Source organism: Eurosta solidaginis, chromosome 4, assembly GCF_040869045.1.
Source record: "Eurosta solidaginis isolate ZX-2024a chromosome 4, ASM4086904v1, whole genome shotgun sequence".
In the NCBI taxonomy this organism is placed as follows: Eukaryota; Metazoa; Arthropoda; class Insecta; order Diptera; family Tephritidae; genus Eurosta; species Eurosta solidaginis.
In genome coordinates this window covers 189001108-189018102 of record NC_090322.1, presented here as the reverse complement: position 1 = coordinate 189018102, position 16995 = coordinate 189001108, and the positions used below count along the sequence as shown (strand labels likewise).

General features: G+C 34.1%; 1 protein-coding gene and 1 long non-coding RNA gene across 9 annotated transcripts in view; one reads left to right on the top strand and one right to left on the bottom strand.

Moving 5' to 3' along the window:
* The window catches only part of LOC137250794 (uncharacterized), a 195319-nt gene that overhangs the window by 21113 nt on the left and 157211 nt on the right, over positions 1 to 16995 (top strand). The gene's annotated exons all lie outside the window — the stretch shown is intronic.
* Positions 4132 to 16995, bottom strand: part of LOC137250787 (uncharacterized) — an 865562-nt gene continuing 852698 nt past the window's right edge. For 7 of the 8 annotated variants that reach the window (XM_067784276.1, XM_067784274.1, XM_067784273.1 and 4 more), the window contains one exon: positions 4137 to 4812. The gene's annotated coding sequence lies outside the window, so the exon portion shown is untranslated. Of the gene's footprint in view, positions 4813 to 16995 lie in introns of all 8 variants that reach the window. The other variant, XM_067784278.1, reaches the window with a different exon arrangement.

Here is a 16995-nt window from a genome sequence, read left to right as displayed (position 1 = left end):
GGTAGCAAAGAACATAGCGTTAACAACTGCAACCAGGCTCGGTGCCTAGGGCAGCGTGAACGCCGACCATAAGGCCTTAGTAGTATAGCGTCATCAATCACAAGACGAACAGACTACCTGATTCCCTATCTGCGCATCGAAGGAGATTTGAAGGCCACAATAGAGGATGACGGTTGGCGCAAGGGTGCGCAAATGGCGGACGAGGCGACACATGTGTACACTGATGGTTCCAGGTAGTGGAGGGAGTAGGGTCTGCGTTATACTGTGCTGATCCGGAAATAAGCTGATTCTGCAGGCTGCCGGATTACTGTAGCGTTTTCCAAGCTGAAATATTAACCGTAACCAAAACAGTAGAAACCCTGGAAGAGAATAGCTTAAGCTGCAACCGTGTTAACTTTTATATTGACAAGTCAAGCAGCAATTAAGGCAATAATCTCGCATAGCACAGCATCTGTATGCGTGTTAGTGTGTAAGCAGTCTCTTGGAGAGAATCGGCACAGGGAGAAGCATACATCTCTATTGGGTCCCAGGGCATATGGGAATAGATGGGAATGAAAAGCGGACGAACTAGCTAAAAAGAGCGCATCCCTTGAAGCTTGCTCCGTAGATGTCCCAATTAGACTGTTCGAGATTTAGCGAATGCGAGAGGTGCACATGATTGACCAAGCGGGAAAGGCGTGGGTTCATGCACGGGGCTGTAAAGTGTCGAAGATTATGTGTCGGTCTTACAACCTTAGACTAACAAAGTTGCTTCTGTCATTAAAAAGAGAGCACTGTAGACTCATGACGGGTATTCTGACTGGACACTGCCTTCTGGCGTCACATCCCTTTTAATTAGGCTTGGTCAGTGATAGCAGATGTAGGAAGTGCGGGTTGGAGGAGGAAACGATCGAGCACGTTTTGTGCTCATGCCCTGCGCTTGCCAGGCTAAGACTCCAGCCATTAGGAGTGATACAGCTGTCAGATATAGAGCAGCAAGTGTTTTAAGTCCTAGGAAGCTTCTAGTATTTGCCAAGAGGACGGAGTTATTTTATAACATAGGTCCTGGTTTTTGATAAGGTTTTTCATCTTGGTCGTTAAAAGAAATTTCTGGTAACAATACGGACTCAATCAGTCTATGTGAAGTCCTCATGGACCGGCCAGTTCAACGTAACCTAACCTCAGCAAAAAGAACCTCCGTGCCGCTTCCAGTAGACTGGTGTAGGAGTTTCATATGCAAATCACATCTGCAATATATTGCAAGCCATCCACCTCTTCCTTCAGACCGATCAATATTTACCAAGCTATAGTTGTTCATACCAGTTAGGACGTCACTTAGACTAGCATTAACCCAGGTTTCTGACACACAAATAATATCTATCAATGAATTGTCAAATACAAGACTAGCATAATCTTATTTTCCATTTAGGCTACGAGCGTTAAAATGTACAGTATCACTGTGCAACAGCCGGCTGTGTATTGGATCAAACCCGCTTTTTTGTAGAGACTGAGGCTTAAGTAGACAAAGTGCTATTTCCGTTTTTCGAAGTTAGTCTCCAAAAAATAGATGTAGGCTTTCGAAGTTCGAAATTCTACATTTCGAAATTTTATTTTTTTGTTCACATGTTCAGCGAATTAAAAAAGTAAAAATGTGTTCATGGTCCGCCTTTTTTTTATTTGAATGGCTGAATTCTGTTCTTAAAAATTACAGTGTGAGCAATTCCAGTGGAGAGTATGTGCAGGCATGAAAGTAGTAGCCACTATAATGGGACTATCTGATATTTCACCTCGTATAAAAGCTGTCATTGTAAATTTCTCAAAAAAAAATTCAGCCCTTCAAATAAGGGAAAGGAGCTGACCACGACCACAGTTTTACTTTTTTAATTTGCTGAACGTTTTAACAAAAAAAAATAAATTTTCGAAATTTAGAATTTTGAACTTCGAAAGCCGATCTTCAGTTTTCGGAGGTTAACTTCGAAAAACGGAGATAGTTCTTTATCTAATTAAGCCTCAATCTCTACAATTTTTTCAGAAATTATTTTACATCAGAATTAATGATGAACAATTTAGTGTAGATTAAAGTTTAAGAAGATTGAATGAATTTGGGCTGGATGTAAAAGCTTTGAGGTTCTTCGCAGCAGATAATGCTTGCGTTAAGATGGGCAGAAATCGCGTAACAGTTACCTTATTTGAGCAACACCAACCTAGTGTCGATTTCGTTCCGTGTGTTTGCCATTCGATTTAAGAAGCGATTTCACCTGCTTATAACTACTTCCGAGTGAAATTTTAATTTTCGATTTCAGAAATATTTGATGGTTTTTTTTCTAAGTTCGCAAGTAGATAAAAGAGCTATACAATGTTATTTTCTGTCATTAGGGGTAGACTTGCACCAGAATGAGGTAACATTTTTCTAAAATTCCAAAATTTAGAAAACTTTTCAAAATGAATAAAATAGGTATTCTGAGTAGCTATTAAATAGTTATGAGTCTCTGAAAATTAGGAAAATATTTCTGCAAAATAAGGCCCAATTATCACATTTTTCAGCTCATTTTTATCCTTTTCAAAAACTTCAGACCTTTTCAAATTCTATTCACAACACCAGTTTTTTTAATTTTTTCCTTTTTAGGCAATCCAGGACTATTGGAAAGCATTTTTTTAATTTTCAAAATTTTAAAAAGTTTCAACTTTCAGAAAAATATGAGCCGAAATTTTGCAAAACTTTTTTTCTCCTTTTTAGAAACCCATAAGACCTATTTTTTTAATAATGTTTTTTTTTAGAAATTTTTCGATTTTTGAAAAAATTTGATAATTGAGCTTTTTGCTCCTTTTCAGAAACCCCGGAACTATTAAAAGGCTGCCCAAAACACCACTTAATTTTTAATTTTAATTTTTTTTTTAATTTTCGACTTTTGGAAAGATGTAAATATTGTGCGTAAAATCGCAGAATTTGTTTCTACTTAGAACAGCTTTTGTTTTGCGAGATTGTGTATTCAACTTCACAGATATGCTGTAGTTGTAATAGTAGAAGAGTGTCAAATGCGTCGCTTTAAACAATTTTTGCAAAACACACATTGCATCTGCAAATTATTTTAATTATTAGGGGTACTATCTTCTCTAAGCCGATACTAAGCAGTGACTCATATGCACATCAGCTAATCAATCATTATACGAGCAGCGGAGAAGAGACGCACAAACACATGTTGTTGTTGTTGTTGTTGTAGCAATGCTCGCCCCACCTAATAGCCGCGCCCGCACAAACACATGCATATATCTTATCTGAGATGCTCCCGAAAGTAAACAATTATCTGTGGAAGTGTCACTCACATATACACGCGCATATGAGAAGCTACACACGTGCATCTGTAGTTATAATTTTATAGCAGTAACTTAGTAAATTCTGGAAGCGCATAGAAGTATGCGAACGAGAAATTACATAGTATAAAAGGCAGCAACAGTAGGAGCACGACAATCAGTTTGGTTTAAGCAGGCTATTTGTTGTGAAGTATCAGTGTTATTGTGAAGTACTTTAATAAAGGCCATTTTGCATTATTGAATATTGGAGTTATTTATTCAACAATTTAGCGAATACGAACGTTAGCAGAAGATTCGGAATAAGCGGAATTTCAGTAAATTCGTTACACTATGAGATTGGAGTACAAATTAATTTTAGTTTTTTTTTACTAGAAGTACTAAATGTTTATACTGAGACTTTTTTATGAATAAAATTTCAAAATGCTTCAAAACTTTTAGCTTCAACTTTTAGCTTCAACTTTTAGCTTATTTTTTGGCCTTAAAACTTTTTATTTAGCTTTTTTAGCTTATTTTTTTGTCCGTCTAGACTTTTTTCCGAAAAAATTCTGGTAGTTGGTAGTAAGCTGTGCTTAACACAAAGGCACATAGAAGTATACAAAATATAATAATAACTTACCTTTTTTGCTTCAAATGTGTAAATTTGGTTGCTATTAAATAAACCAATTTTTTTTTATTATTCGAAGAAAATACATTGTTTGCTCACTCGATTCTCAGTTTCAATGCAATTTACTTTACATTTTAATACTTACATAAATATTTTCATTAAATAACATAAAGATGTTTTTATTTAACTCTCAGTTGTAAGTCTCTGTCTATTTATATATATATATATTTTTTTTTTTTTTTTGTTTTAAACATTAAAGGTTTAGTTTATTATGGTTTTTGTCGACTAAATTTCCCTTTAAACATACAATTATTGTTTAAATTTTTTTAAAATATTTACCTCATTTTTATTCTATTTTATTTTACGTTATACTTACCATTTATTTACTACTAACTAAAGTTACAAAATTTTAATTTCTTAAATTATATTTCGATTATAGAGTTCTATTTTAGAATGACCTAAGCTATGTATATATTTGTTTTTTTTTTAAATCATATTTTTATATTTGTAGTAATAGGTGTTTCATGGTTAAGTTTAAATAAAATGCGATAAAGTAAAATATAGGCTATTGCTGTTTTTATATCTGATAGTTATTTAAGCCTTCATTAAAGTAGTACATAAATAAAATTTTGGGAAGTTGATATTCAGAAATTATCGGAATTGAGTAAATTTGATTCAAGAAATTATAGGATTTTTCTTTCGATAATAATTTGGGAGGCATTTTTGAATTTGAAACTTTCCTTAAATGCTAATGTTTATATTGTATTGTTTATATTCTAGTTATTATTGATATTATTTTTTTCGTATAATACATATGTAACTTATAAAATTTTTTCTCCACTATAACAAAAAAACAAGTTTAACTTCAACCACGCCTTCTATGAACATCGCCGTCTCACATAATGTCCGCAGAATACCTGTAAATTAAAAGAGTAAACATTTATAATTTACTCAAAATTTTTCAAAGAATACATTTTTATTTGAATTTAAACTTCAAAGGTAGTTAAAAGTACAAGCCAAAAGATACAAGTTATACCAGTTTAGCTGGCTTATCTGAATGTAAAAAGATTAAAGATTAGTTATAGAAAAGTAAGATTTGTTATCGAAATTTTATCGAAATGTTATAAAAAATTATGATTTGCTATCAAAAAGGTTATCGATTTGCCTTTAAAAGTTATCGATATCCGTCGGTAACGCAGACATCAACATAATCCAGCATTTTAAAACGCAGCGGTTACGCTGGCTAGGCCATGTTATGCGAATGGAAGATGACGCTCCGCCTAAGAAAATATTTTTATTGGAACCCGCCCATGAAAGCAAAGAAAGAGGGCAGCCCCACTCTGCTAGAAGGACGAGGTGGAAAGCGATTTAAACTCTCTTGGTATGACCAATTGGCGCCAGTTGGCAGAGCAAAGAGGCGACTGGCGCCTTGCTGGACGGTCATAACAGTTTAAACGGTTAAGCGCCAACTATACAAATCAACCACAGACATCGCTCGGAGTTTTGTAACAAATTTGATATTTGAAACAGAAAGGTCATATGGCAAAACAATGCTTACAAGTGTGTAGTACCCATGCGACTTATGCTGCTGCGAAACCAGAAGCAACTTCTATGCACTACCAGATTCGGGTAAAACAAAAGACCATGAAGGCAAACACCGTCTGTTTTGAGAGCCATTATATTTAACAATTTATCGTGGGTGGTTTTAGGTGTTTAGTCTTTATCATGTCAATATTTGCGATATTGTTCTTAAACCAGTTCATTTCCAGACGACTACAATGACACGATACTTAGTCAGGCCAAAACAGAACTGAAATTTTATGCTGTTTCAGGAGAGGCAGTTTATGCAAATACTCTTTTATACCAATATTTTTATTCATATTGCATGTGGTGATAAACGTTTTGCTTTTCCTACCACACTGACAGATCGCCTGCATAACCAAATACATATTTTCTATGAAACTTTTCAAACATTTTAAATTTAAAGTAACCTACAGCAACTTTTCCTTTGGTCGCAGTATGGAACACACCGCCTTGAATCTGTTTTAAGTCTCATCCGCATTTGTGAATAACTTAATGGCATAATTTTCGTGCACGAGTTTTGGAACTCTTCTCTCGATTGTCATTTCGAATTGGTGTTATCTCTCCAAAATTTAAACCTTCGCTTTTCATTATTTTTGGACATACGAATTTGACTTCTGAACCTTTTTTGCGGCATATCGATGAAAAAGATAATGGTTTTTTCGAAATAGTGATACCAATTACTTGACCTTTGATTCTGACACAAATCTTTTATTTCTTTCACTGCTAGGTTTACATTTCGCCGACAAGGCATTAAACTTTTCTAGTATATAAATTTTAATTTTTTTGATATAGCAATGTGAGACGTTTTTGGATTTTGCCCTACGTCGAAAGAAAATAGCAGAAAACCGTATGGACTTGGAACCTTTCATTTCATGGATGTTATGATTTAAAAAATCGAATGGCGGCTTCTTACACTGAATGAAATTGTGCTAGTAAAATCAAAAAATTGGTTCTGTTGTTCTTGACTTAACGGAAATTCGGTGAAATTGATCGAATTATGGTTAATTCGACCGAGTTCTTTGTCAAGCGAAAAAATTAGTTTAGTCATTTCAACAAAAGAGAAATTTTCGCTCTTAAGTTAACAAAATTATGTAAAATTGACAGATTCCTAATCAATCCAACAGATTTTCTTGTTAGCACAACTGGTCTCACTGGTAATTTTAACAGCGATCAACAGTCAATTCATGAGTAAATTTCAAAGAGAATTTTACGCTCCCTGCGCTCTCTACTTTGTATTTATTTATGCTGCGTTCTATATGTATGCACATATTTATGTGTGTATATGGCGGCCACCGTGGTGTAATGGTAGCGTGCTCCACACTGAAGACCCTGGGTTCACACCACGGGCGAAGCAACATAAAAATTTTAGAAATAAGGTTTTTCAATTAGAAGAAAATTTTCCTAAGCGGGGTCCCCTCGGCACCGTTCGGCAAGCACTCCGAGTGTATTTATGCCATGAAAAGATCTTAGTGAACTCATCTGCCTTGCAAATGCCGCAAAATAGCCACTTTCGTACAAAGCTGTCGCAACAACTTTTTTTGTTCTTTTGACTACTAAAACGGTCAATTACAAATCAACGGTTTGTGCGCAGTTGATGCAACATCTTGTTGCGATGGATAAAAATTGATTTGATTGACTTTTATAAGTTATTTTACTCAGGCAAATTGTAATCTGAGGAAAAATATAAAACGCGTGAGTATTAATCACTCGTGAAGTTGGAATCTTAGCATATACATAGGTGTACGTACAGAAAACCAATATTTTAAAATTAACTGAAGCTCGGCCATGGGTTAACGTTAAAGCGCAAAGTAGGTAAACTTAACAGAAACACATACTTTTAGGAAGATCCGCGTTGGCGTTTTATCAGTTAAGACATATATCGTTAGGTTTTTGTTTTATTATTGGCTTGTTACCGAGAGCGAGTTATTATCGTCGAGCTATCAACTTATTTTCGGCTTGTTATCAATAACTTACAGATGCATCATCCATTTAATATTAAAGTTTTGATGGAATTGTTTCGATGAAAATATCACCCCGATTAGGAACCGATCACTTATCGATATCAAATTGATTTGTGAAAGTCAGCAAAATGTTACCAATTTGCTCTCGAAAAGTTATTAGCTCTCAAAACGTTAGCAAATCGATAATCTTGGTAACACTCCAGTAACTTTTCGATAATATATCTATTAAATTTTAGTTACTTTTTAATATCAAATCGATAATTATTAAAGTTTTGACAACAAGTCTTTAAATTGTCAATTACTCATTTTTGATATCATATCTATAACTTTTGAAAAATAAATTTTCTATAGCGAATTTATACTTTGTTGATATCATATCGATAACTCTTCAATAAATAACCGACAAAAAAAGCAATAACGTGTCGAAAAAACCCTGTAACTCGTTGATAGCCTTTGTTATCATAGACAAACTTAAAACACATTAAAACAAAACTCGTCAATAACACACCTATAAAAAACTGATAACTCATTGATAAGAAATGGTCAACATGCCTATTCGAAGGGACAAATCTATAACAATCGGTAGGAAACCGTTAACAAATCTACTTTATTCTTCCTTGCGTTGCCTTGTCTTGTATTTCTGTCTGATTTAGCTCATGCCAGCTAAATCCTGTAAATTGTTTCCTCATTACTCTACAGTGTATTGACTACATTCTGTATTCCTCCATACATGGTAGCAATGCCACACTCTACACTTACGCCTACATTCTGGATTCCCCTATGCCGTAAGCAAAGAGTTCATGCTTTTTATAGTAAAGAGACACGCTGTAGTTCTGCATGATTAAATGTTAGTTTTTTTCTTACTGAAGCAAGTTTTGATCATATAAAGTGAGATTCATCCTGAAAAATGCTTCAGGAGAGCTGTGGTTAAGAATATGATCCACGTACACTGCTTATGCTGCAGCGTAAATGCCAGTCTAACGAAGATTCATATAGGTTATTCACGCATGTAAAGATATCTAAATACAAACATTTCTTTAAACGTCAGAAGTTATTTAGAAAAGTTTAATATTTTTTCTCATTCACTCCACATCTTAATATATAAAAAACACGTGTCACACAATTGAGGCCAATGGACTCCTAAACTACTGAACCGATTTTGAATTTGTTTTGCACCCCGTGTGTATTTTGATTCAGACGGAAAAAGCTTACTAAAATGTATGCAGATAAGCCAAATTTAGGGCAGGACAACGTCTGCCGGGTCTTCTAGTTAAATCTATAATTTATTGGCAGCATTTTTGCTTTCATACTACGTATGCGACACACCACGGCGTATGATTAACCATTTATTTAACTCGTTCACGCATATGGGACTTCTGTGTCCCAAAAATAATTTCTTTTATAGCAAGTAGGACAGCAATATTTTATTAGTTTTTTCATTAAGTAACATTAGATAATGAATGTATACATTAATATTTGCCAAGTTATCATAAAATAAATACATAGATCTAGTTATATTTAAAGCACTGCTCGAATACTTCAATCACGGTTTTAGAATCATACAATCATGAACCGATTTTTATTAAAAGTGTTTGTAATAATGAAAACACAAAAGTTCCTAACAATTTACTAAATGTCAAGGAAAACTATCAGTAAAACACGATATCCAAAATTCCTTCATATTTCGAGTTTCAGTCACACGGAGAGCTGATTTCTTAATGGGTATGTTAGGGAGATGTATAAGCGGTTTCCAAGATTTTTAAACTAAAGTATTTCATTTATGTATGAATGAAGCCATTTTAGTGCTTAGAACGTTTGTACAGCCTAGGACTTAGTTATAAACGTAAAAATGTTAATTACGTTAGAAAAGCCATTCAACTAAATTAATATCCCTGTAGTTCATCAGGTCTGCCATTCCGCACGAGAATTCTCATACACGTTGTAGCAGAGGCAACCCCCGTCTAAGGACATTGCATAGCTTTTTAACATTGACATGTCATAGAAGGCTGCGTCCTGCCACATTCAACATACCAAAGGTCTTGAGAAATATCACATTCTTGCCCTTACGGAAATAGTGCAGACTTTAGGGTAAATTTTTGCTCAACACCCCCCTTATTGTTAACTAAATGTTTTTGAGAAATATCCAAAGAATAGACCTGATAGCGGGCATGGTAATTGGGTCATAAGAAAGTACTTGTCCAGTTGGGTATCTTACCACTGCTAGTACAAAAGGGATTTCATTAACCAATTCTACGCACTAAATTCCAATCATACTCGCACATACATACAAACATGACACATAAGTGACAACGAGACATCGATTTTTTACATAAATATCCAGAGATACGTATTACAATAAAAAGTGCAATAAGTGGATTTAAGTTATACCAATTTGAATACTTGTAGGCAAAAATATGTAATTTTGCGTTCCTTGTACATATACATGTTAAGCTATACGCAAATAAGCACATACATAAACAGGTATAGCATATATGTAAATATATTTGCGTATATTTGTTGGGATTTCTCACCGATTCAATTCACTTTAAATGGAAATTTTTCTTCTCGACTTGATGATGAGCTTTTGAATTGAAAATTCGTTTGCTGTATGAAAGGTAAGAAAACTAATATTTGTAGTAAAACAGGTAGGCAACAATAACAAAAATTTGTAAAAAAAATCGAATTGAGAAAGCAGGGAAATACTAAGAATCGAGACTGTCAAACCTGAATAGGAAAAGTTCAAAAGTTAAGCATTTAATGACATTTTGTTACAAGGCATTTCAGCACAAATGACAATCGAATTGCAAATTCAAACTGCAGGAAAAGACAGCCAAACTACAAAAAAAGAATATCAAAAGCATAACAAACATAATGAAATAGCTGCAAGCACACAGTAGCTACATGTGGGCTACAATAGTTTGACCCATTTGTAACAACAAAAACAAGTAGGACTAGACTGGCTTGAATACGACTGAATTGTAATCCGCATGCATTTCTGAGAAGCATGTAACGCCGCATAGGTACAATCTATTTTGTTAAAAAGCTCCAGTGTTAGTTCTACCAAAATGAGAGCTTTTATAAATTCCAAAAAATTACTGTGAGGTACAAATCCTACTGAGATTTATAATGACAGTTTTGAATATCGAGTTTGCAATTATTTAGAAAAAACTTTTGGGTATTTTTTAAGCCAGCTGCCATATATTTTCTTTTTCTTTTTCAAAGAAACTAAATCTCAAAATTATTAAAAAAAAAAAATCGAAAATTTCGAACTTTTTATTTGGATTTCTTTGAATTTTTTTGATTATAGCCCAATAACTTTTAGTTTGACAAAGCACAAGTTACATATATGTCTCTCCAAATTCGGATTAATTTTAGGCAACTTTTTTTGGAAGGGTTTCTAGACTGGTTTCCTCATAAAAAACTATTTTTTTAAGAAACAATACAAATTTTGAGAGACCTAAAAATTATGCTATGTCGGTACTAAATTGGTTGGACTATTAAATAACATACCCGAAAAAATTCAGTGAAATCCAAACGAATTTGAAAATCTTGTTTCTAATTAAAACAAAACTAGTTTTTAAAAATTTGATATTGCTTTGTCCTGGGACCTATATCTTATTCAATTGACTAGGCTATTAAATTACATGCCCGAAAAAACTCAAAGAGATACCAACGAAATTTTCATAAAATTTTCTCGAGTTTTCGAGTTTTTTCTAAAAAATAGTTTTGAGATTGGTTTGCATAGTTTAAGATATAAAAATTAGGTAAGGTTGAATTAGCCGGTTCGTGTAGACCTCGGATAGGCTGAATGTGTCCATAGTACTACCAGAAGTTCGTTAAACGACCACATTAGAAAACCCTGCCAAAATTTAGGACTTATGTTATAAAATAACTCCATCTGCTTGCAAATACTAGAAGCTCTCTAGGATCTAAGGCACTTGTTGAATCCAGACCGGACAGCTTATCACTCCTAATAACTGGGGTCCTAAACTGGCAAGCGTAGAACGTGCTCGACCGTTTCCTCCTCCAACCCGCACTTCCAACATCTGCTATCACTGACCAAGCCTAAATTAAAGGCACGTGACGCCAGAAGGCAGTGTCCAGTCAGAATACTCGTCACGAGTCTACGGTCCTCTCTTTTTAATGATAGAAGCATCTTTGTTAGGCTAAGGTTGTAAGACCTACACATAATCTTCGACACTTTACAGCCCCGCGCTTGTAGCCATGCTTTTCCCGCTTGGTCAATCACGTGCACCTCTGGCCTTCTCTTAATCTCGCCCAATTTAATTGGGGCGTCTATGGAGCAAGCATAAAGGCATGCGCCCTTTTAGCTAGTTCATCTGCTTTTTCATCCAAATCCAACCGAAATTGTCAAAAAATTTTCTCGAGTTTCAGAGTTTTTTGTTAAATCTTTTTTAGATTGGTTTACGTAGTTTAAGCTATGAAAATTAGGTGAGGTTTGTGAAGACCTCGCATAGGCTGAATTTCTCCATAGTACTACCAGAAGTTTGTTTAACAACAAAACTAGTAAATCCGGTCAGAATCCAGCATCTATATTATAAAAAAATCCGTCCTCTTGGCACTAGAACCATTGTAGGACTTTAGCTAGATCTGATAACTGTATCACTTCTAGTACCTAGAGTCTTAGCCTGGCAAATGCAGCGCGTGGAATCCTATTCCAATGATAAGTTGTAAACGATTTTCGCTCAGTGGACCATTCCTAATTTTATCATTTCTTGCATAGGATACATACTAAGTTCGCCTTTTACGTATAGTATGATTTTTTTAAAGGCAAAAAAAAAAAAGGTTCTTGAACCCTATACAAAGTTTCTTAGATACAATTTTTTTAAACTTTTGCAGTTGAACTGTAAAGCATAAGTCTAAAATAGTGGAACGATGAATTAGCTTTTTTCTTTATTTCAATATTGTCTAGTATACTTACATATGTTTGTACATATGTAAACATATTCTAAAGCAGCGATTCCTTAAACAAACTCTAAAGACTCAACTAAAATATAGCAAAACCAATCTAAAGATTACAATCGTTTGATATTGTAATGATATTTAAAAGAAAAGTGCAGAAAGCAGTCAGCGAAGCAAACAACTGTGGTTGATAAAGACTTGCAGATATAGAAGTAAAAATCATGCTGGTAATGCAGAAATTCTTTATACCCAGTCGCAGTAATTTTTTTTTATTATTATTTTTTTTTTTTAAATACGCTGAGTGAACAATTTTAGTTAAAAAACGCAATTAGTATTGTAATAGGCATAACTAATTTATCCACATAGCCACCAAGAAAGTCGAAACATCTACTTCACCTCTTTTCTTGATTATCAAAAAAATTCTCAGCAGCGTTCTTCACATTATCCTTTATATCGCTATCAAAATGGTGGGTCTCGTTCATATTCACAAAACCTCTTCTTTTCCAGATGTGCTTTTAGTATGTGGCCTCGTTCCCCTTTTCCTCGTCGGTTATCACTCTCTGCACCCAACGCGCAAAGACCTTCTTTGAGTTCTACCATATGAGTTATCTTCTTCACGAAGTTCATCTTCAGTTAGTGTTGTTTTTTTTTTTTTTTCAACTTAACCTCCTTAACCCAGTCTCCTTCTAGTCAACTTATACTGATATGAATATAGCTCTTGGGATACAAAGTATATTTAATATACTATTTTCCTGATTTATTGTATATCTAAGCAATAAAAGCACGATTATTTTATTGTTCTTTTAATTTTAAACGAAAAAACCGATATCATTACTTTTGGATCACATCTCGTTTACTCTATTACCAAACTCAATAATTGCACACTTCGTTGGCAATATGTTATTTTTATTATTACTTCTTTATGTAAGGTGGCTTTCAAGTTTGCCGCAAATTCTAGTATACTACTTGAAAATTTTGCAAACAATTTATGAGTAACTTCCCGTGGAGCTAACTAAACTCATTAAAGTTGCAACAACTATCGTCTGTAAGGTTATATTTATAAAACTCGTCCGAGTTTCAAAATTTTAAAGCTTTAGCTAACTTCCTGGTGAGACAGACTCTGAAAACTTTAAACATAGCTTAAAGTGTTGTAAAATTTGCAATACTTAAGTAAAACATGCCAGTATCGGTAAGAAGTTGGCGAAGCTCTTCCCAAAAACCCCCAAAGTAGTAATTTCTGGTAAATTTATACCTATTGTGGTTAAGCTTCAAACAATTAACTAAACAAAATTAGCTTTTTACTTGAATGTTTACACACCGATCTTGGGGAGTACTTGGTACTCATACTTGACCTTATTTAATTTGTTTAATAAAAATTGTTTCTTTTATGTATGTTAACTCACTCCAAAGTGTTGATGTACATTGATAGTTTAAGTCTGCAGAAGGCCCATTATTCTTATAAATGATATGAAGCTCAACCTAAATGAATGCTAGTCCCACTCTGACTCCCACTTCAGCTCTAAATCCAGCTTTCACTGATGTTCCCACACCAACTCCTACTTACACTATCACTCCCACTACCACTCCAGGAGTCACTCCCACCCACGTTCTCACTCCCAATTTCACTCCCACACCAACTCCCGCTACCACTACCAGTTTCACCCCAACTGTCACTGGCACTCCCATTGCACCCAAGCTCATGTATGCAATCTCTATAATAGGATTTGAAGGACTTCTTTAAATAATATCGTAGGTAAAGCGCTTTTATTTCCAAAAAAAAAAACATTTTTCTGAACTATAAAGATGAAACAAAAAATCGAAATCAGTCGAGCCTTTTTTGAGTTTAAAGGATATTAACTCCCAGCAATTATTTGGTCAAAGGAATACTTGAATAAAGTTTTAAACTCAATTTTGCACCACCTTATATATATGTCAATTTGTTTACATACACAAACATATTAGTATAGTCCACGCATTTGCAACAACTGTTGACAATTGAATTGAAATTTGGATTTTCTATGATTTTTCGGCAATTTTTCTTTCACATGAGTTGCGCTCCGTATTTTAGCTCCACAACTGCCATTTGATTGTCTTTGCTGTGACATTTTCGATTTTAGCACAGCTTTGATATTCCTTTTTTCTTACGGAAATCCAGAATTTGCACACTCTCTAATATGATTGAAATGTTGTGCAACAAAATAAACTTGCCATAAAAAACAAACACATTTTTGTAGCACGATGATATTTGGTAATGTAAAAGACATTCTGTGTAACAGCTGAACAGATAAACAACTAAAGAGAGCGAGAAAAAAAACTAAAATCAAAACTTGAGGTGCAGTTGAGAGGGGATAAAACCAAGAAGATGAAAAAATAAAAGGTTATTGGTAATATGCTAAAGTAGAAATTGATAAGCTTACTATGTTTAAAAGTAAAATTTTGTGTGCTTTAACAAAAACAAAAACTTAAATATGAAAGTTTGTGTCATTGTAAGGAAAGTAAGTAAAAATTGTAAACCGTTCGTACTTTGTATAGGGTCAAGGCGGAGTTATCGGAAATATACAGGACAATAAGTTGAGTGATTTCGAAACATAGAACAGTGGTTGACGAACTTTGAAACATCCCAGCACACGATATTCCGCGATAATTTCAAATATTTTTATCATACTTATCATTTAAACCTTCGCTGGACTTCATAAAATAATGCAAAACCAAAAATAGGCGAATCTGTTCTGTTAGGCGGATCTGAATAACATTTGATATTTATATATGCTATATGCATACGTAAAGGTCTGGCTGGACCCATGAATACAAACGAATGCTAAGCAGGATTGATTTTAACTGACTAACACTTGCTACATAGGTTTGAGCAAACTGTAAACTGCACTTATAACATATAATTTTTTGCTTGTATTTGGTTGTGTGATTTTAAAAACTCTTAACTCAACTTAGACTGTTAGCGCTTGTGGCCACAGAATTATGTCCACGCACCTTCAACCGAGGGGTTCTTAACAATTTGATCGAGCATGAAGGCTATGTGGACCCTGGCCTAAAAATTGTTTTCTTTCAATGGTTTCTCCTCCATTCGTCATCTACGCCTTCTTTTAAAACTCTATACCTTTAGGAAAGTCTTAAGTTCCATTTTAGTTTTCGTCTCTTATCACCTATCACCTGTAAACTCATAATCATACGCTTGAAGAGTTTTGTCAATAAATTAAAAAATATAGCTTTTATTTTATTTAAATTATATATGAGTTATGACTGCGTTATATGACATTATTGTGTCACAAGTTTATGAAGGTTATTATAAACATTCGAGATTCTTCCCCCAACCTAAATATAAACTAGACACAATATTCTCCATAAATCGCAATGACAGCACAAGTAGGAGCAATAAATGAAACAAAAATTCATCCAACGCAAACAAAACTCAACAACAAAATTTTTTACTACTACACTTTTTGTTTGGAAAAAAATCAAGAATTCCACACAGATGGATAAAATATGCATTTTTTAAAATATTACGACATTTAAACTTCAGTAAACAATAAAACTGTCTTGCCCCAAAACCACCTCCTCATGCTCAACGTTTCCTATAGTAAAACTTTTTTTTTACTTTTGTACTGAATTTATGCTGTCGCACCATCTTCTGCTTCTTAAATGTTTCATTATCCACCACAGCTCAGCCAACAGTCAAACCATCTTAACATTCATTCGTTCAAACGTTTGATAGCAACTGCATTATTTTCTAAGCCAACGAGAAAGAAAGCCGTTAGGCATGGCGAAAAAACAATGCCTTTCTTCTGCGTGACAAACAAAGTAAAGCCTAAAAATGTTATAATAATGATGTACAGTAGTGAGCACGAAAATATCAGTGTCAATGTTTATCCAAACTTTTCAATTTGATTCAAATTTTTTGCTTTCGATAAAGTCTGCGTGGCCGCCAAGGTGTGGTGGTAGCGTGCCCAGCGCAGCACATCGAAGATCCTGGGGTCACGCCAGGGAAAGGTAACATCAACATTTTAGAAACAATTTTTTTCAATTAGAAGAAAGTTTTTCTAAGCGAGGTGATTTGGCAAGCACTCCGAATGTATTTCACTGCCATGAAAAGCTCCTCAGTGAAAACTCATCAGATGGCGTCGGCATAAAATATGTATGTCCCGTCCCGCCAATTTGTAGGAAAAATTAAAAGTAGTACGACGCAAATTAGATGAGTTGCTTAGCCGAAAACCTCTTCGGAGGCTATGGCGCCCAATTTTTTTTTTTTACTTTTTGAAGTATTTGAAAAATTTTTGATACATTTTGTAACGGAAACTATGCAAATCAATCCCAGAAAAGTTTTCGAAAAATTCAATGTTTCGAAAAAACTTCACCAAAATTTTGAAATTTCTATAATAGTATTGTAATAATTTTTGAGTAAGCTGTTTTTTAGCCCAGTCAGTTTTTCCAAAAAATGAAGTGAACGTTCTAAGTATTAAAATTCGTATTGATTTTGAACACTTTTTTCAAAAGTTGTTCTGCGTTTACTTTTATACAAAGGGAGCATTACTTTTTTTTTTTTTATGGAAGAAAGTCATTTAAATTTGAATATGGTGAAATTTAAAACGATCACATTCTAAAAATGCCCAGAAAATT